General features: G+C 35.7%; 1 pseudogene; it reads left to right on the forward strand.

The window, feature by feature from the left end:
* Window positions 1-1,051: 1,051 nt before the first annotated feature.
* Window positions 1,052-6,945, forward strand: LOC113693406 (uncharacterized; annotated as a pseudogene).
* Window positions 6,946-26,251: the final 19,306 nt, after the last annotated feature.

Raw genomic sequence — 26,251 nt, forward strand, 5'->3', positions numbered from 1 at the left:
TTAAAGAAAGTAAGTTGTGGTGACTAGGCATGTTGGCGATTTAGAATAGTGAACTACTTATTTCTTTCAAGCAAAATGATATTTTATAAGATACCCAAGTTTATGAGCAGAAACAAAGTAAAAATTATTTATTTTTTATTATTAACTATTTTCACGTTTGCATATATTGCTTAAGTAAGTCAAAAAATAAAGTAAAAAATAACAAACTTCCTTGTTTTTAGCTGTTCTCACATTTGTGTATATCGTTTGGACCATAGGCACGTCATAATTTTCAATTATATAGGCATTTCATAATTTTTAATTACTTTTTAAATTATTTTTTTGTTTTGAAGTGACTATAGTTATTCTTAAGCAAGACCATTTTGGACTGCTATATCTAAAATGATCAAGGCAAGGATTTTTTACATTACCATATTTAGGAGTTATTGAAACCAACATAGTGCTGTGTTTCAACTCACACATGATAAACATCATACATGCTTTTTAGCCTATTTTTCTTTAATTTTTCGTATTTTTACACTTTAAGAAGGTACAATGCAGTTGTAAAGTTAAAAACAATTTGTAAAGAGAGTTAAAGAGAGAGAGAGTTAAAAAAAGGAGAAGAATATAATCCGTTTAATCGTATCATTTGGTGATACTAAAGTAAAAATTTAACTAAATAATGACAATAGAATTTTTTATTCTCATAATCCTTATGCTATAAATAATTGGCATGAAATTTGGTGCTTTTTGTGTGTGTGTGTTAGTGTGTGAAATTGTGTTTGTGTGCATCACGCGTGAGGAGGCGGTGTTAGAGAGAAAGCAAAACGATAAATATTCTGGTGTTAGTGGTTGCAATTTGGGATTTTAATTGATTGTTTCTTGAATACAATGTGCAATTTATTGTCATTGAATAAAGAAGACAACAAAAGGTGTCTATTAGTACATTTTTTCAACACCTTATAGTTTTATCTTTGAGCCAAAGTTTCATAAAGTAACACTAATTTAGCCCTGTCATGCACTTTGCTCAAGTACAAGTGCCTAGGAGGATGGGGAACAAAAGCAAAGAGTGATGCTTGGGATTTTTTATGGGGAGCTGTTTCTCATAATTGGAGCTATTGCTGCGCTAATTGGTACGCTATTGGCTATTCCTCCTTGTATAGATTTCGATCTTTGCATCTCTTTGGATGATTACCTACGTATAATTGATGTAGATTCTAAATGCGATGAAACAATGTAGTAAGTTGTATTGTTTGCTATCACGACAAAGTGTGTTGTGTTTTGCAGTTTTTCCGTTTTTGCTTGGGTGGCTCCAAGGATGATCCTTTGGAAATGATACTTTCTGTCTCTTGCTCTGGCATATGTGCACATGTAATAGAGTCAACGTTGAATTGAGGTTTATGTGTTGACGTTCATAGTTGTAGTTCAGGCCCAAAGGATTTGCCAATAATTGCAAGAACCACGGGGAGGTTAGCTGGAAGGGCAATTGGATATGTCCAAGTGGCTCGTGGCCAATTCGATAGTGTTATGCAGCAATCTCAGGCTCGTTAGGTCTCTCTCTCTCTCTCTCTCTACACACACACATGCCCATAGATATATGTCTCTGTATGTTTGTGTCTGTTTGTATAGAAAGCACATGTATGGCATGGTTGTTGACTGAGATTCACTAGCTAGACAATTGAAATGTAAAGTGCACTTTGTCTTTCAATGATGTTTGTAGATGAGCTGTACTAAGTTTGTGTTTTATAGGTGCATAAAGAATTACAAGACACTATTTCCCAACTGGAAGCCATTCGTTATGAGATTCGAACTATATCTTTCATGAATCCTGGTCCATTAACACGGAGCCTTGTGGAAAATGGTGTGCATACATCTCCTACCAATGGTATAAATCTGCTTACAACTCTTGTTCTTGAATAGCCAAAATCTTCTTTTTTCAGGTTTTCACCTCAACCCCCCTTCCCCGCAGTGGCGGAGATAGAAAAAAATTTTAGTGAGAGCAAAAATAACACTAAAATTTTTTATCTACTCTTTTTCTAATTTTTTAAGCAAAAAAATATATATAAATTCACCAACAAGTACAAATGATATGTATATTCCATGAAAAACATAAAAAGACAAACTCAAAATTATTAATGTAATAATAATTTTATTTCAAAAACAAACTAAACTATTTACAATTGTTCACGACGAGTTTTCATATTTTGACAATGGTTTACAACTTTCTCATTTTCAACTTCACGAAGTATATTTTTCTCAATATATGTAACTAAACAATCATTCATCCAAGTGTCTCCCATTCTATTTCGTAACCGATTCTTCACTATATTCATAGCTGAAAAAGCCCTTTCTACTATAGTTGTAGCAACAGGCAAAATCAAAGCCAACTTTAAGAGCGTATAAGCCAATGGATACACAATATCTCTCTTAGTTTCCACCAACCTTTGAGTTAGATCAGAGATTTTTCTTAAATCGAGAAATTCCTTAGCTGATTTCAAGTCATTAATATGAGTATCCAATTCAGTGTCAAGTGCAAGAATATCCAACTTAGAAAACTCACAAGGATAATGTTCAGCAAGATGAATCAACTTTTTCTTATCAAATGCTGCAAAGGAATCACTTGGGCTCAAGCTTGCCATACAAAGAAGCAACTCCATATTGATTTCATTGAAACGATTGTTGAGTTCTTGGAGTTGTAAATCTATCACAGCACAAAATAGTTCAACTCAATAGTGGTGAAGGTTTGTAATTTGCTGAACTTTTCTTCGAGATCTCCCACTAGTAATGAACATTTCATCCATTTTCGGAATGATAATCTCATGTTTTCACAAAACAAACAAACTTCATCAAGTAAAAAATCCCATCAATCTTCCCTAGTAGCTTGTAATTGTTGCTTGGAAACTTTGACCAGACCCATAGCATTCACAATATCTTGATCCTTCCTTTGTAATGCTTCAGATAGTGCATTCGTTATTCCCATGATTTTCTTCATCAAGTGTAAAATAAATGCAAATTCAAAATATTGCAAAGAATTAATAAGTGCATATGCTTGACCTCTTTGCTCCACCAGACCATCATTTTCAATTATCAAAAGAACATCTATTACAGAATCATACATAAGAACCAACTTTAACAACGAGCCAAAATGAACCCCAACATGTATCACAAGCTCTTTGAAGGCTAGTTTCTTGATTTAAACCCCGACCACTCACAAGATCTCCAGTCATTAGATCATCAACGACTTTCTTAAGGCGTTGTTCTCTAAGAATTTCTTGTCTTTTAGATGAACCTTCAAGAACATGCACTAAGGTAGACAATGTATTATACATAGAAGAGACTTGGACATGTTTCTTTGCAACCCCTACAAATGACAATTGCAGCTGATGTGCAAACCAATGAATATAATATGCAGAACCATTTTCCTTCATGATCAAAGTTTTTAAACCATTATATTCACCTCGCATGTTACTAGCACCATCATAACCTTGACCACAGATTTGTGATATGCTCAAACCATGTTTTGAAAATAAAACATCAATTGCTTTTTTAAGTGAAAGAGTAGTAGTATCTCTTACATGTAAAATGCCAAGAAAACGCTCAATCACATATCCATGTGAATCCACGTAACGAATAACAACTGCTAATTGCTCCTTTGTTGATGCATCACGAGATTCATCACATAAAATAGCAAACAATCCATGTCCAATGTCATTTACAATAATGCTTGTAGTCTCACTTGCCAAAGCATTTGAAATATCCTTTTGAATATCTGGAGCAATGAGTTTGAGATTTTTAGGGGCATTTTCAAGAACAACCTTTTTTATATCATCATTATGATCCGCAAAGAAGTGCAAAAGTTCAAGAAAATTTCTCTGATTTTTAGAGATATTAGATTCATCATGACCACGAAAAGCCAAATCTTGGAGTAGGAGAAATCTAGCACAATCTATTGAGGCTAATAAACGAGTCCGATACTCAGCCTTCATTTTCTCTGATTGCTTAAAAAATGCCACTTCGATGTGCTGATTTTGATTTAATAAACTTTGGCATTTACTTCAACTCAGATTGTGTGCGCTATTAGGACCACCAACATGAACATCAAATCTATCCCTTTTTTTTTCAATTTGTGAATCTTTCCTTAATGAAACTATCACCACCAGATTGTTCCCCATATCTGGTCTATATAGATAACAGCTTAAGCAATAAGCGGCATCTTTTTCAATACTATATTCTAACCAATTCTTGTAATCATCAAACCAACCCCGAACAAATCGACGCATCTTTTTTCCTATCTTTCTTTGTGGAAAAACATGCTCATGAGGTTGACATGGTCCCTTTGCCAAGTAATATCTCCGAATTTCATCTTGAAGGCTTGGATGATAATCCCCAATTTTTTTTCTTTAGGCTGGATTCGCAGGTAATTCATCTAAGTTAATCCCCAAGTAACTTCTTTTATTGTCATTTTTTGCACTTTCATTATCCTTGACTTCTTCTTTATTAGATGACTCTTTTTCCATTGATTTCCTCTTGAAATATCTCTCCATAGCTAAAGAAATTAAAATCAATATATAAGATACTAATCCAATTAAAATATTAAATGTACAATAAAATCTATCCAAGAACTATTTTACAAGTTAAAGTTATTTATTAAATGACTTATTTATTCATTATTATATCAAATCATTAATCACAACATATGAACCTAATCAAGTTAATTAGACAAAAGGATCCATACAAGAATAATTTAAAAGTTAAAATATATGTCAAATGGCCCTTTATTCATCATTACATTAACTCCAATATAAGAAACTAATCAAGGAAAATAAAAATAAATTTTAAATCCATAAAATCACCATTTCACAAGTTAAAATATTTATCAAATAACCCATTTATTAGTTATTACATTAACTAATCAATTTTTAAATTTCTTTGAAACAGTAATAGTCTCATGCTCTAGAAATATATTTGCAAACAAATTTAAAATAATAATAATAAGAAGTAATTGTTTAGAACCTGATTTTGATGGTCTCCTAAAGTTGGTGAAAAGAGCTGCAAAATGTAGCAGACCCAGGTCCCAGAAGATCAATTGATTCTGGTGCAATCTCTAAATCGGATGAAGTGATCAAGAGAAAGAGTAACAAGCTTTGGTTGTGGAAGAAAAAATGGCTCTCGTATGTTGGGGAGTGGGGACAACCGAGAGCCAGATGAGGTAAGGAAAATTGGGGAGTGGGGACAAAGGCAGTAAATGATAATTGGATGAAGTGATAAAAAGAAAGAGTAGTTGGCTTGGGTATGGAAGAAGAGGAGCCGGTTGTGAAGGGAAATGGGGGACCACAGGAGTAAAGGGAACTTGGGGAGTGGGGACCAAAAGGAATGACTGATATAATTGGTACTTGGCCTTGTTGGGGGGAAAATGGGGACCAGAGGAGGAAAGTGAATGATATAAATTTTGTGTTCTTTCACATTTTTTCTAAAAAAAATTATGGGAGCATCTTTAAAATTATGTCAAAATTATAGAAGTATTATAGGAATTTAAGGGCCTCCACTGCCCCCCTCTTAAATCTGCCCCCGCTTTCCCGTAACATTTTTTTTGGTTGGCTTAGATGAAACTGGGCTGCAATAAGCAGATAAAGAGAGCATTTTAGCAATCCCCGCTGCTAAGGTTCATCATGTTGCTTAAAATCTATTTCCTATAACATTACACTATTAGCAGTGAGTTTTATCAGCAGCGGGTAAACTTTATCTTTTCCAGGATTATGCTTCACGAGCCTCAGCCTCATCTGACATGCACAGCCAAGCTACATCTTATGCAAAGTTGGCTGAATCTAAGTCATTGAACCCTGCTTCTGTGAATAATGAAGTTCTTAATGAGCTAACAGATAAATCTGGTCTTACCATCCTACCTGTATCAGCTGAAAGTGCAGGATTGTTACCAAATCGAAAAGGTGTGAGGTGTGTTCCAGTTTTGGTTTTCCTGATTTCTGTCTTTCTTCTTACTGGTCTTTAATTGTGCTTCTATTTATCATCTAGCTTTTTCAGTCTCCTTTTTGCATTTTGGGTGATTTAGAGGGTATTTTCTAATACTGACCAATTATCTGGAATAGGCAGTTAAATATCTTTATGTTTGAGGATGCTCTAAAAGGTAATTTAGATTTGTATAGCCTTATTTGTTGGTGGCACTAGATTAAACTTTTATGTCCTTGGTGAAGTTAATACATGAACAAGTATTACTAGTTTGTATCAGGTGTTGCCTGAATGATCTAGTAGAAGCTGAGGAGATAGCTTAGCTACTGTATGGGCATTACATTCTATGAAATTTGCTTTTTTTTTTTTTAGCATGTCATTTTAGAATATGTTGCTTCATTTCATCTTGGAAATCAAGACTCTTCCTGAACATTAGGCAAGGATTAATATGGTTAGGAGGAAGATGTAGGCCCACCAGAGATGGAAGCATCTGCCTTGCTAGTTAGGACAGTTTGGAGGCAGTTGGCAAGGCGACGTCACCATTACAATAAATTGTTAGTTTCTTTGGTAGAGACTGGGAGCTAGAGCAATAAATCAGCTAGAATAAATGCACTCTCCAATCTTGCAGGCTGTTGGAGACTGCCTGGTGTAATGCACGATTGGTCTCTTTTACTTTCTTCCACAACATTAGGCCACCATCTACTGCATCTGTTGATTATAAAGTTTGGAATATTATAATTTGTTTCTCTTACATGTTGAAAGTAAATGTTGGGCCATTGAAAGTGCTCGTGATATAGCCTTGCTGATATATGAACCTGATAGTTTTAGGTTATTGATGAATTTGCTATGACTAATTATGCCACAAAACACTTATTATTGATAGTGATGTCAGATACGGTGATGGGATCTGACATAGTTTTGGAAGCAGTCTTGGAGGCAGAGGTGGCTCATAATACAAAAGACTTCTTTTCACAACCTCAAAATCTAGAAAAACTTGAATGAGAAGGTATTATGCTCTTTTCCTGATTAAATAGTTTGCATGTTTCAATTTTTGCAAACTATAGGATGTGCCATTGGAGTATTATCAGTTAAAGAAGAATTACAAATGTTCTGACAACTAGAGAGAATAGACTGTTATTATTAAGATCATTGTTTTTATTGCTATTGTTTTTTGGTAGTTATTAATAGAAAGTTGTGACCTGTTGTTTCTTTTTAGTGTCTTTTCTGTAGTTTTTTTTACCCATGTCCTTTTTTTTCATTGAACTTGGAAAGAAGGTATCTTCGATCCGTAATGTGGCTGGTTCTGACTTTGACTCCGGGCTGTTTGACAGGCTTGGCATATCCCAGATTTGAACAAGTTGTTGTACAACAATCCAGCCAGCAAACTAGCTAAGAGGATTAAACTCGGTATTAGTTGCAATTAACCACACCAACTTTATGCTCCGTCAAAACACAGCTGCCTGCGGTAAAATGGGATTTAAGAATCTCTATTGTGCTGTTCTACCTTCACTTCTTGCAAATGCATGCAACATCATTTCAAAAGGGGGTGGATGATGATTTAACCCTGATTTAAGAATCTCTGGTCCGTTTACTGTACTGCCACCTTACTATTAGATTGTGAATATCAGTGATGCCTTATGCAGATCTGACTTGGTGAATGTTGAGAGGTAGACAAGAAAAAGATCACCATACCGATAGAGGTAGACACAGATATGAGAATAGTGGAAGAGGGATCATCGGATTCGGCACAAAGCATGATGATGGAGAAGTGTGTAAGATGCATCGATTTAAGTTTAGGTAAGTTGCAGTGGCTGGTGGGCGAAGTTCATTTCTGCAAGGATTATGATGGCTTGAATAAGCTGAGGGTGGAGTTAGGACTTGTAAGAACGTTTCTTCTGTGTGGACAGTATTCTTATTCGGGCCTTGAAGACTCTATTGATCAAGATGGGCAGCGTTTTTGTTTTTGCTCTCTTCTACTTGAGGATCGATTGCCCCCTGCTCGAGAGGTCTCTTGTTTTCGAGAAGTTGTGCCCAAATTTAGGCAAGTTATCAGAAGTAAATACATGCAGATGTTGAATGCCATGATGTACAATTTGCAACCTGACAGCAAATTGGACTGGGGGATGCCTCGATGGTATTCTTATGTGCTGGGTCGCATAGTGGATCAGGATTGTTCTTGTAGTTCTGAATTCCTGTATTTCTTCTCCTCCTTGCTAACGAATCTCGATGATATTCTCTTCAGGGGCGAAGCCTGTAATCGAAGATTTGCCATACTCTTGGAGCCCCTTCACGAGAAGCTACTGCTCTTGAATAGTGTCTTACAAGGAGAAATACCGAACAATATCAAATATAAGTAGCACTGTGGAGTTGTGGCTGCATATACAGCTTATCTCTACTTCATTTGTTGGTTTTTCAGAGATGATAATGAAGTGTCTGATCGGATTAAATCAAACATTTCCATATCATTAGAGAAGATTACTGCTTTTGCTGACCAAGCCCGTTTGGCTTATTCTGGTGTCTGGGTATCTGGATCGTTATCAAAATACATTGATTTAATCCTAGATTGCTACAAAGATGATTGTGGTTTGAATGAACTGAAGATAGAGCTAAGACTAGCTAAAACATTTATTCTGTATCAAATTGGATTTCAGTGTGATGGGGCTAGATATTTTGCACTGATTATTGATGAAAAGGCAAAGCAGTTTTACTCTCTTCTTCATCGATTAGATGATTGATTAGCCCGAGCAGCATTTGGTTTTCAACAAGTTTTGAGGCAAGCAATCCGTAAATGGTATGGCAAACTGTCAGATATATATTTGTCTTATCTAGAACTGGATTTCCATTTGGATTTGTATTCTTCTTTGGCCCATTCTTTTTTTGGAAGATAATTTCATAAAATTCTTCCAATCTTTGCTAGGGAATCTTGCAGATATTGTCGTCTAGGGTGAATCGTGTGATTCAAGACTTGAAAAACTGTTAACACCCCTTCAAGAGAAGCTAATATTCTTTAAGAATCTCATTCTCTTTGTCAGCTTGCATGGCAAAGGCCAGCTAAAACTTATGATGTACTGTAACATTCTGGTATCATCTGCAGTAGGTCTCTATTATAAATGTTGGTTCTTCAGAGAAGATAATAAAGTCCTTGATGAAACGAGCTCACAGATATCTAAATTAATCGAGAAGCTCGAGTCTATTGTTTACCAAGTCCGCAACATCTTGGAATATGGATCTTCATCGCTTCTTGTGTCTACTAAGATGCATATGATTGTAGCAGGGGAATTTGTAGATTCTTTCCTAAGTAATCTTTGGGAGTTACTACAACATTGTCCTACTAGGCTCTTGGAATCTCTGCAGTATCAAATGTGAATACTCTATGATAGACTGCAATGTACTATTTGATTAAATTGACTGTTCAAATATTGAGGATGGATATATTTCAAATTTTTCCAGATGTTTACACTTGCATCTCAAGCATGTGTGGAACTTATATGATGGAATATAAATTTACCTTATTGAGTTATATGTAAAAGACATGTTTCATCTGGAAAATGGGAATACAGAATCTAATACAATCTTGTTTTTGTACCTATTCAGTTAGTCGATTGTGTTGTGTCATGTAACATATTATTTTTTTAACATTTAATTTTATCCTCCCACCTGTCTCCACATCCTTCTCACCTTCCATTGTCAAGTTCAGAATTTGAACTTTGAACTTGACAGAGAAGAGAACTCTGAGAGTGTTAAACATTTCACTAGTCACTAGGCAAACCCCTGTGGTGACAAAATGTTGCAGGTGTGATGGTATGTGCTGTGCTTTGCTATGCATTTAGCTTGTACCCTAACTGTTCCACAAATTAACTGCTGAGTTGATGGCATGTTGAGGGTGTGCCAGGAAAGGTTGTCGAGAGTGGGAGTAAAATTTGACAGATTGTGGCCCAAACTAGTAACCTGATCAGGAATGTCTGTCAAAATTCAGAACTGTCCTCTGGTCCTGGAACTCTTATCATTACACAAAACTACCTTTTAAGGTTTCTTCTTGGGTAATTACTTTTTTAAGTACTTTTCAGAGTTTCTTCTAGGGGATTACCATTAAGTGTTTTTTAGAGTTTCAATAATCGAAACTATCTTTCTTTTGCATCTAAGCAATACCACATGTAGCATATCTAGCCCCACGAAATATCTTTTTTTGTTTTTCCTTATTTACGAACCATTTAATGTTTCTTTTAGCACCAAATTTTATCAGTAGGGTTCAAACTATGTCTTTCCGAGGATTATATTTCACGAACCTCACCCTCATCTGACATGCATAGCCAAGCTACTGCTTATACAAGGTTGGTTGAATCTAAGTCATTGAACCCTGCTTCTGTGAATAATGAAGTTCTGAATGAGCTAACGAACGAATTTGGTCTTACCATCCTACCAGCATCAGCTGAAAGTGCAGGATTGTTGCCAAATGGAAAATGTGTGAGCCGTTTTCTTGTTTTGGTTTTTACCAGTTTCTGTCTTTCTTCTTGCTCTTTATTTTCTAAATGTGCTTCGATTTTTCATTTAGACTTTTCAGTCTTTCTTTTGTTTTTTGTGTGATTTAGAGGGTAATTTCCAGTACTGACCTATTATCTGGAATAGCAAATTAAATAACTTTATGTTTGAGGATGGTCTAAAGGGTTACTTAGATTTGTATCTTACCTTATCTGTTGGTGGCACTAAAATAAACTTTCATTTCCTCGGTGAAGTTAAGATATGAACAAGTATTACTAGTTTTTATTAGGTGTTGGTTGCCTAAATGATATAGTAGAAGCTGAGGATCCTAGATAGGTATTGCATTTTATGAAATTTGCTTGTTTTCTTTTGAGCATGTCATTTTAGAATATGCTGCTTCACTTGATCTTGGAAATCAAGTCTCATCCTGATAAAGATTAGGCAAGGATTCATGAGGTTGGGAGGGAGAAGTGCACACACCATAGGTGGACGCAACTGGCCTTGCTAGTTAGTACAAATGGAAGGCAGTTGGCAAGAGGATGTCGTCTTTCTTTAGCAAAGACTGGGAGATAGAGGACAAAACCAGCTAGCATAAACAATCATGGACTCTCCAACCTTGCAGGCTATCGGATATGCATCATTGGTCTCTTTTAGTTTCTTCCACAACGTTAGGCCACCATCTACTGCATCTGTTGATTACTAAAGTTTGGAATATTATATTGTGTTTCTCTTACATGTTGAAAGTAAATGTTGGGCCGTTGAAAGTGCTTGTGATACAGCCTTGTGGTATATGAACCTGATAGTTTTAGGTTATTGATGAATCTGCTATGACTAATTATGCCACAAAGCACTTATTGCTGATAGTGATATCAGATACAGTGATGGGATCTGATGTAGTTTTGGAGGCAGTCTTGGAGGCAGAGGTGGCTCGTAATGTAAAAAACTTCTTTTCACAACCTCAAAATCTAGAAAAACTTGAATGAGAAGGTATTATTCTCTTATTCTGATTAAATAGTTTGCATGATTTTACAAACTATAGGATGTGCCATTGGAGTATTATCAGTTTAAAGAAGAATTACAAATGTTCTGACAAATAGAGAGAATAGACCGTTATTATTAAGATCATTGTTTTTATTAGTACTATTATTTTTGGAAGTCATTAATAGAAAGTTGTGACCTGTTGTTTCTTTTTAGTGTCTTTTCTGTAGTTGTTTTACCTCTGTCCTTTCTTTTTCATTGATCTTGGAAAGAAGGTATTTTCGATCCGTAATGTGGCTGGTTCTGGCTTTGATTCCAGATTGTTTGACAGGCTTGGCATATCCCAGATTTGAACATGTTTTTGTACGACAATCCAGCCAGCAAACTAGCTAAGAGGATTAAGCTCGGTATTTGTTGCAACTAACCACATCAACTTTATGCTCCGTCAAAGCAAAGCTGCCTGCGGTAAAACGGGATTTAAGAATCTCTGTTGTGTTGTTCTACCTTCACTTCTTGCAAACGCCTGCAACATCATTACAAAAGGGGATGGATGATGATTTAATCCTGATTTAAGAATCTCTGGTCTGTTTACTATACTGCCATCTTACTATTAGATTGTGAATATCAGTGATGCCTTATGCTGTACTCCTACTTTTTAACTTATTCAGATTCCGAAGGTTTTCATACGAAAAAAGAGAAAATGAAAAAGCACAGAGTTGATCTAGATATGTTTGTTTCTAGTAACTCATTGGAAATTATTCCAATATGGAATTGTAGCCAGCTAGAACCATGACAAATAAAAATAAGAAGTGTTTCGCTCTATTCTCATGACTCATGAGTGGGCTTTTCTTGTCGTATTTCATTCCAAATCTTACTATATTTCATAAGAAAAATGCAATATAGTTCTCTTCCAAAAATAAAAACTTAACAGCAATATTACACAATTACCCTCAACGATATCAACTAGTCATTCAAATTTGGTGCTAGCCTTAATATGTTATGGGAGGGTTAATGTTGGAAAGCAAAAACTAATTTTTACAATAATTAATAAAGTAAAAATATTTCTTCAATTTCCTTTCACGATATGGCTTCAAATTTTTGAGTTTAACTTGTTTTACAATATGGCTTCCCTTGCCCCCTCTCTTTTTGTTTAACTTTGTTTGGAATTCGTTTTCTTTTAGAATACTAAATTTTAGAAGACAGTAATTGCATCAACACAAATATCCATAAATATCCCTCGTTCAATTCTTATTTGAAATTTAAGGCATGTTTCATTATTTAATTATATAAGAGTATTATCGGAAAGCAAAAACTAAATCACTAAAACACCAAATCACATTGGCACTTTTATACACATAGATTTGTCCTAATGTGCAGAGAGAATGTGAAGGCAATAAATAGTAATTATTTCTCAGGTAGAAAATTTAGCATCACTGAAACATGTAGGTGGACAAATTTTGCACCTTCATCTCATTTTGAATTGATGTCAACCAACACAAAGATCACAAAAAATTGATTTTGCAACAAGTAATCATATTGCACGAAGTATTTTCATTTCTTTCTCTCCATTAATTACCTTGGTGAATCTACAAAAAAAATTACTTCTAAAATATTGAAACTGATAAATGTAGGTTACATAATGCTCTTGCCTGCTAGTTTTGACACATTTTTTATCAACCAAAAAAAAACCAAACTCTCATATTGCCTTATTTTGATCAGTAGGAGAAGGTAGCGTGATTGGTCTTCCAAAGTTTTAAGTTAATCCTCCGGTTTGGAACTTGTCTTACAAGATGAAATTTTTTCTTGGATCAGGATCCTTTTCTTGAAATCTTTTCATCTTATAAGAGGGAAAAAAAAGACACGGGACCTTTGTGTTTTTTGTTTCTCAATTGCATGTTAGGAAAGCAATTCTTTCCTGAAAAATTTCTACGTTTTCGTAAACACATTTCTTAATCACATTTTTATCTCACATATATTAAATCGTTATTGTACATTTTCTACAAAATACTAAAAAATAGCAATCTAAATGGGACTAAGAAGATCACAGATGTTGTAAATAATACTCAGTGGATAGTGGACATGCTTCCGATTTCTCAAAATCTCAAGCATTTAACTTGTATCTCTTATTTTGAAAATTGTGTCTGTGATACACTACTAGTGTCCTAAAAAGATTCGTGCGTAAAAAATTTACTTAAAATGATTAATTTATGGATATCTTATTCTGGTTTAAGATGAAAAAAACCAAAATTAAAATACCCATCAGGCTAGTTCTTTCTAGATTCATAAATGCAACATCGGTGAAGTTTACATAAGCAAAAATTTGGCCGTTGACTTAAAGGCCACTCGGTGTTGGAAAGAAAAGTAAAAGTGGGGGAGGCAGACGCAGATCTGACTTGGTGAATGTTGAGAGGTAGAGAAGAAAAAGATCACTATACCAGTAGAGGTAGACACAGATCTGGAGAATAGTGGAAAAGAGATCATCGGATTCGGCGCAAAGCAGCGGATGGAGAAGCGCATAAGATGCATTGATTTAATCTTAGGTAAACTGCAATGGCTGATGGGCGAAGGTGATTTCTGCAAGGATTATGATGGCTTGAATAAGCTGAGGGTGGAGTTAGGACTTGTAAGAACATTTCTTCTGCGTACATGGTATTCTCCTTCAGACATTGAAGGCTCTGTTGATCAAGATGGGCAGCGTTTTTACTCTCTTCTAGGATCGATTGCCCCCTGCTGGAGAGGTCTCTAGTTTTCGAGAAGTTGTGCACAGTTTTAGGGACCAAATAAGAGATGAATACAGATGGATGTTGGAAGGCATGCTGCATTATTTGCGACATAACTGGAAGCAGGGGCGTTATTGGACACCTCGATGGTATTCTGATTTGTGGGATGGCTTAGTGGATCAGGATTGTTTTTAGGGTTCTGAATTCCTATTTTTCTTCTCCTTCTTGCTAACGAATCTTGATGATATTCTCTTTAGGGTCGAAGCCTATAATCCAAGATTTGCCACACTCTTGGAGTCCCTCCACGAGAAGCTATTGTTCTTGAATGGAGAAATCCCGGACAATATCGAATATAAGAAGCATTGTGGAGTTGTGGTTGTATATACAGCTTATCAATGCTTCATTTGTTGGTTTTTCAGACATCATAATGAAGTGTCTGATTGGTTTTACTCAACAGACGTTTCCATATCACTAGAGAAGATTGTTGCTTCTGTTGACCAAGCCCGTTTGGCTTATTCTGGTTTCTGGGTATCTGGATCGTTATCAAAATACATTGATTTAATCCTAGATTGCTACAAGGATGATTGTGGTTTGAATGAGCTGAAGATAGAGCTAAGTCTAGCTAAAATATTTATTTTGTCTCAAGTATTTCAGTGTGATGGGGCTAGATATTTTGCACGGATTATTGCTGAAAAGGCGAAGCAGTTTTACTCTCTTCTTCGTCGATTAGATGATGGATTAGCCCAAGCAGCATCTGATTTTCAACAATTTCTGAGGCAAGAAAATAGTAGATCGTATGGCAGGATTTCAAATAAGTTTATGTCTTATCTAGAATTGGATTTCCATTTGAATTTGTGTTCTTCTTTGGCTCATTCTTTATGGGGAAGATAATTTCATAGAATTCTTCCAATCTTTGCTAGAGAATCTTGTGGATATTGTCGTCTGGGGTGAAACCTGTGATTGAAGAGTTGAAACACTGCTAACACCCCTTCAAGAGAAGCTAGTATTCTTTAAGAATCTCATTCTCTTTGCCAGGTTGCACGGCAAAAATCAGCTGGCACTTATGAAGTACCGAAACATTCTAGTACCATCAGCAGCAGGTCTTTGTTATAAAGAAGATAATATAGTCCTTGATGAAACAAGCTCACAGATATCTAAATTAATCGAGAAGTTCGAGTCTGTTGTTTACCAAGTCCGCAACATCTTGGAATGTGGATCATCATCGCTCACTGTGTCTACGAAGATGCATATGATTATAGTTGGGGAATTTGTAGACTCTCTCCTAAGTAATCTTTTGGAGCTACTACAACATTGTCCTACTAGATTTTTGGAATCTCTGCAGCATCAAATGCGGATACTCTATGATGGACTGCAATTTTTGAGAAATATTCTCAAGAAGCAACAAGAAAAGTATGATGGGCTACCTGGAAAAATCAAGCGTATTATTGGAGCTGTGGTCAATGATGCTGGGGTTGTAATTTTCTCACTTCCTCAATATAATATCCCAAAAGCTTTGGCCAAGGAAATAGATATTAAGCTCTTTTATTTGTTGGGGAATATAAACACTATCAAGGCAACCTTTGACGAAAGTTATCCTGTAGTGCCAAGGTTCAACTTCCCTACCACTAATGCTCTAGGGATTATCGGTCACCTTCTAGATAAATTGAAGGAACTAGCAAGTTGTAAAGTTGATCCAGTATCTTCTTTTGCAAAGGACAGATTTGACTTCTTAAGATCACACTTAGAAAAGAATGTGGAGCATCCAACAAGGTGTCCTGAGCTTCAACCTCGAAACATGCAAGATCTTTCATTCCTAAGGTCATTCTTGGAAAATAATTTGAAGCAGCACAAACAGAATGAAAAGCTCCAACTTCAAGCAACGCAAGATGATCTAGTATTCTTAAGATCATTTTTGGAAAGAAATAGGAAGCATCCCAACTACCATGAAGGAGCTCGAAACTCTTTGGAGTCATGTTGTGAAAGTGGCATACAAGGCAGAGTTTGTACTCGTTAATAGTTGGAGATGTATCATTTTATTCTCTATTGTTACTTGATAATGTCAGAGAAGAAATTGTTAACTTTGCCCAGAATGCAATCGAGATGTCAAAAGGTAATATCTCAACGACATGGAATAGATGATTATATTGGTGCTCCAAAATTTCTAATTATGTTGTTCATTATTTGGTTTTGAAAACAACAAACAATAAGCGGACTATTGAAGCACTCTATCAGGTGCCATCAGAGGGTGGTATCTCAACAAACAACAAAGCTGTGGTAGAACTGAAGGATGAGGCGCAAGCAAAAATTGTTCAACTTATAGGAGGATCAACGCATCTGGACATGGTTTCCATTGTGGGTATGCCTGATCCAGGTAAGGCAACTCTAGAACAACAAATCTACGATGTTCCTTCAGTTACATCTCACTTTCACATTCTTGTTTGGTGTTGTGTCTCCCAAACATATTGCAAGAAAATTTTGTTGCTCTAGATTTTGGCTTGCATTGATAAAGAAAGCTCAAGATTCAAAAGAAAAACTCTAATTTAGTTGAAAAAACTCTACAAATGCTTGAAGAAAAAGAAATTCATGCAATTCACCAACAACTTTTAGCATCAAGAACAAATTTAGTAGATTTAATCGTAAGGCAACATTTGAAATTTGTGAGACTAAAAAAAATCCACACATGTTGGGTATGTCAACCAGAAAGTATGAGCTGCTTTCAATTTTCTGAAATATTTTTGGGCTCTAATTATTTCCTAATTACTATTGAATTTCAGTAAAGATCATACTTTTCTTTGCATTCTGGAATCAAGAAAGAAGGCTGAAGGCTACGTTTAAACTAAAATTAAAGTTGAATAATGGGGAAAAAAGAAAATGTCGAACAAGAAAGTCATTGATTAATTAAACATTGACGTGGAAATATTGCAACAAATATTTTGTCTAGTAGGAATTTAGAATAATGGAGGGGTAATTTTGTCCAATAAGGGATAAAGTGAGACCAAAAAAATGTTAGGGGTAAACTGAAAAATGGGGCATGCTTGAAGGAGACTTCTTGTGATTAACCCTATATTTCATATTATTCTATTCCATGATGTTATTTGATAACATTCGATCCTCTGATGTTATTTGATGAAGTCGCAGAAGAAATTAAGCATGTTAAAAGTGAAGTCCAAGAAGCTGCCAAGAGTTTGAGGCATCCGATACCACAAGATAATATCTCAACATGGATCACAATAATGTTAGCTCTCCATTTTTTATTAATTATGTTTCATTCTCTTCCTAATTTTTTTAGAAACAATGAGAAGCAAGACGAGTGTAGCATCCTACCAGGTGTCATCATTGGGTAGTATCTCAACAGTCTATAAAGCTGAGGAGGTGTTGCAGGATGTGGAGCAAGCAGTGATTGATAAACTTATAAAAGGTCTAAAGCAGCTGGACATCATCTCCATTGTGGGCGTAACTGGACTAGGCAAGATATTTTTGGCACAAAGAGTTTACCGTGATCCTAGAGTTACATCTCACTTCCACATTCAAGCATGGAGTTGTATCTCCCAAACATATTGCAAGAAAAATTTGTTGTTTCAGATTTTGGCTTGCATTGATCAGAAAACTCAATTTTCTGAGAAGGATGAATATCAATTGGCTCTTGAACTCTGGCAACGCTTGTTGGGACAAAGGTTTCTCATAGTTTTGGATGATGTTTGGGACGTCGAAGTGTGGAATGCTTTAAAATCTTCATTCCCAGAGAAAAACAATGGAAGCCGAATACTCTTTAACAAGTCGACTTACTAATATTGTTGGCAAACCTTATAATCTTAGGACACTTAATGAATCAGAAAGCTGTGAATTACTATAGAAGAAGCCGGTAGTTATTAGAAAAGGAGGCTATTCTCAAGAACAAAATCTTCTTGGGTGGAAAATAGCAAAAACTTGTACTGGGATGCTTCTATCGATTGCCATTATATCTAGTATCCTTGCAACTCTCGATGAAGCTGGTTGGGAAGAAGTCACAAAAATGATAAGTTTAACTACAATGGTTGGTGCCACAGAACAATGTCACAGGATACTAAAACTGAGTTATAGGCATCTGCCTAACCATTTGAAACGGTGCATTTTTTACTTTGGAGCCTTTCGATTTGTGTTCGGAGGTTGACATGGTTATGGATCGCTAAAGGATTTGTGCAGAAGAGTGAGTCGGAGTGCCTAGAGAAAACAACAGAAGGCTATATAAGGGCTCTAATCAACAGAAGCTTAGTTATGGAGGGGCAACGAAGATAAACAGGTGAGATCAAGACCTGTCGCATTCATGATTCGTTGCATGTCTTTTGTGTAAGAAAAGCCAAAAAACAAAATTTTCTACAATTGGTACGAGGATATGATGAGGATCTTACATTTGATGGGTTGTACAACCCATGTCAATTATCTATTCAAGCTCAACCAAGGCATTTCATAAAATCTAAGATAATTTGTCCCCATATACACTCTCTATTATATTCATCTAGAGATATTGAGGTCTGCCAACTCTCGTGCAATTTTCATTTCATTTTTCTCCTGAAACTTCTTAAAGTGCTAGACTTGGAAAATATTAGTCTAGGTTCTGATTTCCCGAGGGAATTATGGTCGCTTGTTCAGCTGAGGTACTTGGCAATTCTAAGTTGGCTGAAGAATGGCATTCCATCCTCACTAGAAAAGCTCTCAAATTTGGAAACTTTTCTTGTGAGAACAAGGGATGATGTTGGTCTTTCTTTGTTGCAAGATACTCTTCTAAAGATGCAAAAATTGAGGCATCTACATGTGTATGGTGCTTTGATTGATATTAGATTGGCCAATGATAACCTTGACAGCTTCTCCATCTTGAATAATTTAGACACTTTTTCAACTATGAAGCTTTATCTAGGGCAACGCATGGAAAAGATGATCAGGAAGTTTCCAAATATCCGTCAACTAAAATGCTGTCTCGTGGAATCAACAAAATTTACTGCAGACAGCAATAAGGTCGTGGTAATGAACTTTTTGAGTCATCTGGAATCACTGAAACTGAATCTAGGTAAAGTGACTATGCATTGTGTTGAACTCCGTCTCCCCTCCAGTCTAAAAAAATTGACCCTAGAGGAATTTTCCTGGTGTATAATTCCACAACTAGAAAGCTACCCAATCTTTCAAGTTCTGAGATTAAATCGACAAGCTGATGGGGAAGAGAAACAGGACAGTCAAAACATGGAAGATAGTGAAGAAATTGGAAAATATGGAAAAGAAGGAATTCTTCCCTGAACTCAAGTTCTTGAAATTGAAATCCTTGGAGATAGTTTAGGTGGAAAGGTTTACGACATTGTTTTCCCAGTCTTGAAAAATTAGTTTTGGATGATTGTAAGAAATTGCAAAAGCTACCTTCTTGTTTAGGGGAATCACCTCTTAAATTGATTGAGGTGCATCGATGTCCATACTTGGATAGGAATTCATTTGAAGATATTGAGGAACAACAGAAGGATTATGGAAACATGGATATGAAAATCCTTATCTTAGAAGAAATTGAGGAGTCTTCTTCATGGTCAGATGCAAATTCAGACGGATGGTTGCCAGAAGAAATTGAGGAGTCTTCTTCGTGGTTGGAGATTCAGACCGATGGTCAGGCTAATGATCTCTGTCATAAGTATTAGTGTCTTCTGTATGGTTCTGTTTACATTGATGTCATATTTGTTGTTGTAATGCATAAATAAGTTGCTATGTATTAATAACACAGCAATGTACTATTTGATTAAATTGATTGTTCAAATATTAAGGATGGATATACTTATAATTTATTTCTAGATGTTACACTTGCATCTCAAGTATCTGTGGAACTTATATGATGGAATGTAAACTTACCTTAGTGAGTTATATCTAAATACATGTTCATCTGGAAAATGGGAATACATAATCTGATACAATCTTGTATTTGTGCTTATTTAGTCAGTCAAGTGTGTTGTGTCATATGACAGATTTTATTTTTTAATCTTTAATTTTATCCTCCCACATGTCTCCACACCCTTCTCACCTCCCATTGTCAAGCTCAGAATTCGAACTTTGAACCTGACAGAGGGGAGAACTCTGAGAGTGTTAAACATTTCTTTAATCACTGGGCAAACCCCCGTGGTTACAAATGTTACAGGTGTGATAGTATGTGTTGTGCTCTACTATGCATTTAGCTTGTACCCTAATTGTTCTGCAAATTAATTGCTGGGGTGATAGGGTGTTGAGCGTGTGCCAGGAAAGGTTGTTAGGAGTGGGAGCAAAATTTGACAGATTGAGGCCTAAGCTAGTAACCTGATCAGGAATGTCTATCAAAGTTCAGAACTGTCCTCTGCTCCTGGAACTCTCATCATTACACAAAACTACCTTTTAAAGTTTCTTCTAGGGTAATTACATTTTTAAGTACATTTCGGAGTTTCTTCTAGGGGATTACCATTAAGAGCTTAATCTTGTTTCGATTATTGAGGACTATTTTTTTTTTTTGCATCTAAGCAATACCACACGTAGCATATCTAGCCCCATGAAATATCTTTTTTTTTCCTTATTTACAAACCATTCAATGTTTCTTTTAGCACCAAGTTTTATCAATAGGGTTCAAACTATGTCTTTCCTAGGATTATAATTCACGAACCTCAGCCTTATCTAACATGCATAGCCAAGCTACTGCTTATGCAAGGTTGGCTGAATCTAAGTCATTGAACCCTGCTTCTGTGAATAATGAAGTTCTAAATGAGCTAACGGAAAAATTTGGTCTTACCATATTTTTAGCAAGCAAATCCTAGAGAAGCAGAAGAACTCAGGGAGATTTTGAGAAGGTATGAGAAAGGATCAGGCCAAGTGATTAATCTAGATAAATCTTCTATCTTCTTCAGCAAGAATGTTCCTCAATAACAGCAGAAGGAGATCTACAACAAATTCAACAACATACAGACAGTGACCCAGGAAAGATATCTAGGATTACTTATGGTAATATCTAGATCCAAAAAGCAAGTTTTCAACTTCATCAAGGAAAGCTGTGAAAATAAAATGCAACAATGGAAAAATAAACTATTGAGTGCTACTAGAAAAGAAGTTCTCCTGAAGCAATGTCATGCTTCAAACTGCCAGTTGGATTGTGTAAAGAAATAAGCAAAATGATGGCTAACTATTGGTGTAGAGAGGGAAATAAGAGAAGGAAGATGCACTGGTGCTCCTAGCAAAAACTAGCTTCGAACAAAAGGAATGGGGGCCTAGGTTTCAAAGACTTGCAGAACTTTAACAAAGCTTTACTAGGAAAGCAAATTTGAAGGCTACTAAAAATGCCAAATGCATTGGTTGGTATAGTGATGAAAGCAAAATACTATCCGAGGGAGACAATATTCAATTGCAAGGCCCATAACAATGCATCATAGATCTAGCAAAGCTTAATGGCTGTGAGGAAAGATGTTCAGCGAGGGATTAGGAAGAAAATTGGAAATGGGAGAAGTACAAAAATCTTGGAGGACGGCTGGATACAAGATAACCCCAGGGAAAGCCTGTCTCAGTGAAACCCCAAGATTGCCAAGTACAAAAAGTGGAGGACCTAATCTAGAATTTTAGATGGAAAAAACCCTTAGTGTTTAGATTGCTTAATGCAGAAGAGGTCAAGAAAGTATTGAGAATATCTATAAGCTTGGCAAATAGAAAGGATAGTCACTTTTGAATACATAGTGCATATGGCCAGTACACAGTGGCATCAAGAAACAAAGCACTCAACAAGTAGGGAGGCAATCAAAGGTAGCAAGAACAAGAAGGAAAGGAGACAAGCTTGGGAGAGGAACATCTATGGAAACATTTGTGGAAACTCAATGTAAAGCATAAGTTGAAAATTTTCATCTAAAAGTGCTTGAATGAAGCATTGCCTGTTAATGAAGTAGTATTCAGTAGGACAAAGAAAGGGTCTCCAATATGTTGAAATTCTGTTGAAGACATAGAAACAATGGAGCACCTACTCTTTCACTGCAGAAATGCTAAGGAAGTATGGAAGCTATCACTGGTGAAATGGGACGGAATTGAAGACCAAAGAGGGAACTTCAGCCGATGGTGGAATGTTCTAACAGAAGCCAGAAATAGACCTGAAGGAATGGAACATATAGCATTGATTGTTAACATTCTTTGGCAAATTTGGAAGGCAAGAAATGAGAAAGTTTTACAAGAAAACAGAAGACTACCAATCAAGATAATCCAGAAACCTCAAGTAGAGTGGCTAGAATTTTAGAAAGCAAATGCAAAAGAGAACAAGATGAGCATGCCAGAAACAACAACAGCTGGGACAATACAAGATGATTGTAGCGATAGCGAGAACCAAAGAGTTGGTATACTTGCAATGAATAGAAATAATCAGTTGATAGCTTAGCGGGCACTTAAAGAGTTTGGTGGAGGGAATAACCTGATGGATAATGTTGTAGCCCTTTAACTTGCCATGGTCAAAGTAAGGGAACAGTCATAGTTATTAAACCCGACCCGGCCCGATGGTCGAACCGATCATTGGATCGGGCTGAGTTTTAAATTAGATCGTTTGAGCAATCAAACCGTTGACTAGTCAACGGATAGGTGGTTCGACCGGATTAAACCGGAAACCCAGCCGATTTTGTCAACGAATCGGGTTTTGTAGAAAAATTTTATTACTTTGCTAGAATTCAAACCTTAGACCTCTGGCCAATGCAACAGCACGCTTACCACCAGGCTACTTCACCATATGTTCATAAAATAACTTACTTATAATATATAAACGTTTTGTCAATTTTATCTTTTTTTTATTTCTCTAAAACAAATTTATTTGGAATCTTTTAATAAAAATTTATGACCCCCAAACTCTACAAGTTATAAAATGGACTTAAAAAATAACATATTACATAATTCATTTTAAAGACAAATATCCCAAATAATGAGTGTGTTTGGGAATAATTATTTTTAATAATTTTTTGCACTTAAAATTCATAAATAAGTTAGATAATTACACTAAACATATATAAAATTTTACACTTGAACTTTGGTGTATTACTAAATAACTTTATATTTTATTGATTCTTATATGAATTAATTATTTTATAGCAAATTAAATTAAATGAGCATTTGCTATGACATTATTTATTACAATTTATATCATATATCTTATATCAAAAATTATGAAATATAATATTTAAATATATTTAGTGACCCACCGGTTCAACCACTCACCCACTAGTTGAACCAGTAACCCGTTGAGCCACCTCGTTCGCCGGGTTCCTTCTCGGGTTGGGGTTAATAACTATGGGAACAACAGTGGAAAGGGAATTAAATAGACATCCCACAGAGACAACTGATGAAGATGATAGAAACCAACCAGACTAGAGATATGAGAATGTTTTCCCATCTATAGGATATTAAGGATCTAAAGGATCTAAACTCTATGTGTGTGAGATGCTCATTTGTTCTAGCTAGGAATGATATTAGTGTTAGAACAACAAACCTTTGTGATCATGCATTAAGCATGCCTTTTGAGGATGAGTGGTTACTTTCTCAGTGCTTGTAGGCACATGTATAGCTCTAATGGAGCCTTTGCACACTACATGTATAGTTCATACACAAACCTAATAAAATCATCTATCATTTCTAGAAAAAAAAAAGTTAATTAAAAATGGTCATGGTTACATTTTAAATTGAAACCACATTGGATAGACCACGGTTGAACCAGATCAAAATTATAATTAAAATTGAAGAGACTTTAAGTAAAAGTTTCGTTTTTTATTCTCTAAAAATGGAAATGGAATCAAAATCGAAAAACATAGTGTAATGTTAACTAAACATGGCTACAATTTTATTTTGAAACGGGAATTGCATCGGACTGAACTGTACTTGAGCTGGATTAGAACCGAAACCAAAGAGGAAACTTTATATAAAGATTCCGTTTTTGAATCTCTAAGTGTGAGGACTCACAAATTTTCTTATATTAGATTTTTATTTTGAGCTCATTTAATTATTTACTTGGTCATTTGCTTCAAATATTATTTTCTAACCTCTTGAGACCTAATTATATTGATCTATGACTTACTTATATTTTTAGAGTGGTTCATTTCAAAATTTAATTTCCGAAGGCTCGTTAAATGAAAATAGTGAATATGCGATTTGGAGTAAATAATTGATTCGAGAATACAATAAGTTTGAAAAATTGGAAACTTGTACATTAGTCTCAAAATAGGTATTTTTATGTTTAAGTGCTCAATTATTAGTTAGTAATATTATCGTTATAAGAATTTCTTAGAAATTTCACTCTATCACGTATAAATCGGAAGTACGCGTTTTCGCATGCGCATTTAATTGAGGGCCTTTAGACCATTATTTTGGGACTACTAAGAGTGAATAATATTAATATGAATATAAGTGCATTAGAGGTTTAGTGCATAAGTGAAACAAACCCGAGAGGAAACGAGCACGAAACGCGCGCATACGCGCACTCTCCTTAGTTGACTTTGGAGCATTTTGGGCCACACATTCTTAGGCTTCTCAAGGGAGCATCACACCAGATCAAAACCCTTCTCTTCTCACCTCAAGTGCCGGCCAAACACTCTCTTTTCCCTCCCAAAACAGCCGACCAAACAGCAAAGGAAAGAAAGGAAGAAAAGCTTCTTCATTCTTGCACCAATCTTCCTCCATTTCATCTCAAAATTTGCATCCAACTCACAAACCACTTGGAGATTCACTTAGGCAAGGAGAAGAGCTTCATTTCCACGGTTTCTTGGAGCTTTCTTGTGGCCAAAAATCTGACCTTTAGCGTCTAAGAAGGTATATGACGATCAAACCCTTAAATCTTGTCTTATGGAAGTAGTAAAGCATATATAAGCTCATGCATGCTTGTGGGTAGCTTGTTTATGTTGGAAAAATTGTTGCGTGGGCTCTATGAACTCCCAATTTGGTTGGATGAACTGATTTGGTGAATGATGATGCTAATAATGTTGGTTTAGTGCTTAAAGTGGTGGAATAACGTTGTATTGTTGGTAGGAACTCAAAGGGGAGCGAAGGTGAAAATTTTTCAATTCTGCCCCTATGTTGTCCGTGATCCTTAGGATAATTTTTAGTGGTTCTAATGGCTTGATTATGATGTATACATGTTATATGAATGGTGTAGAAAGTTTCATTGAAAAATAACATGAATTGGTTGGTTAAATGAAGTGATTTCCAAAGTTTAGAAAACTGGAAAATGATTCCCGTCACTGCTCAGGCAGTCACCTTGTTTCGGCTATAACTCATCGGTCCGATGTTGGAATCGAGTGCCGTTTGTGGCACTGGAAACTAGACATTCCCAGCTTTCATTTGGTATAAAATGAACATTCTGGTTCCACTTGAGTGAGCCAAACCATTCGTTTAAAAATTGCTGTCTTGTTTCGTTTGTCACTGGGAGGCAGATTATGAACTGCGATTTGATGCTCATATATGATGGTTATGGACAGATTTTGAAAATGATTTCTTCTGAGAAAATGTAGCCTTATGAATCTATTTTCCAACGCCACCAACCACGCTCAATTCCGAGTTGAATTGAGTGATTTATGATCAAAATTCGAAACTGGTTTTGTGAAGGAAAACCATGCATTTGGACAGATTTGAAACTAACGATGATTTGGGACTTGATATCCGAAGTTTCTTAGTGTAAATTACCTATCAAATGTACCTTGGGCATATTTTAGACATTACCTACTGGAATGAACCGTGTTTGAGGTGTTTTATTGGCCAAACGTTTTGAAAACAGAAAAAACGGAAGTCCAAGGCAGATTTGCCGAGGAACTTCTTAGGACTTTAGTGGTTTCATTAACCAACTTTCCGTACATATTTTTCTATGAAAATTGGCAGAGGAATAGTCCCTGTATGGTAGTATTATACTGCTAAATTTGGTGCCATTCCGACTCCGTTTCGCTGCTCAACTAAACTTCCAAAGTTCATGATTTGAGTTTGGAAAACCCTTGATTAACAAGGAAATTTTAGTAACTTTGAGCTACCATATCTTGGTGTTCAAAATTCCGAATCTTATTCCGTTTGTTTTGTTTTAAACTTGGATTGCAACTCTAATAGAGTTCCAAATTTCAGAGGTTAGTTTGGATCAAGTGAATTTTTCCGAATTTTCAAAGTTGGCC

This window comes from Coffea arabica, chromosome 1e, assembly GCF_036785885.1.
Source record: "Coffea arabica cultivar ET-39 chromosome 1e, Coffea Arabica ET-39 HiFi, whole genome shotgun sequence".
Taxonomy (NCBI): domain Eukaryota; kingdom Viridiplantae; phylum Streptophyta; class Magnoliopsida; order Gentianales; family Rubiaceae; genus Coffea; species Coffea arabica.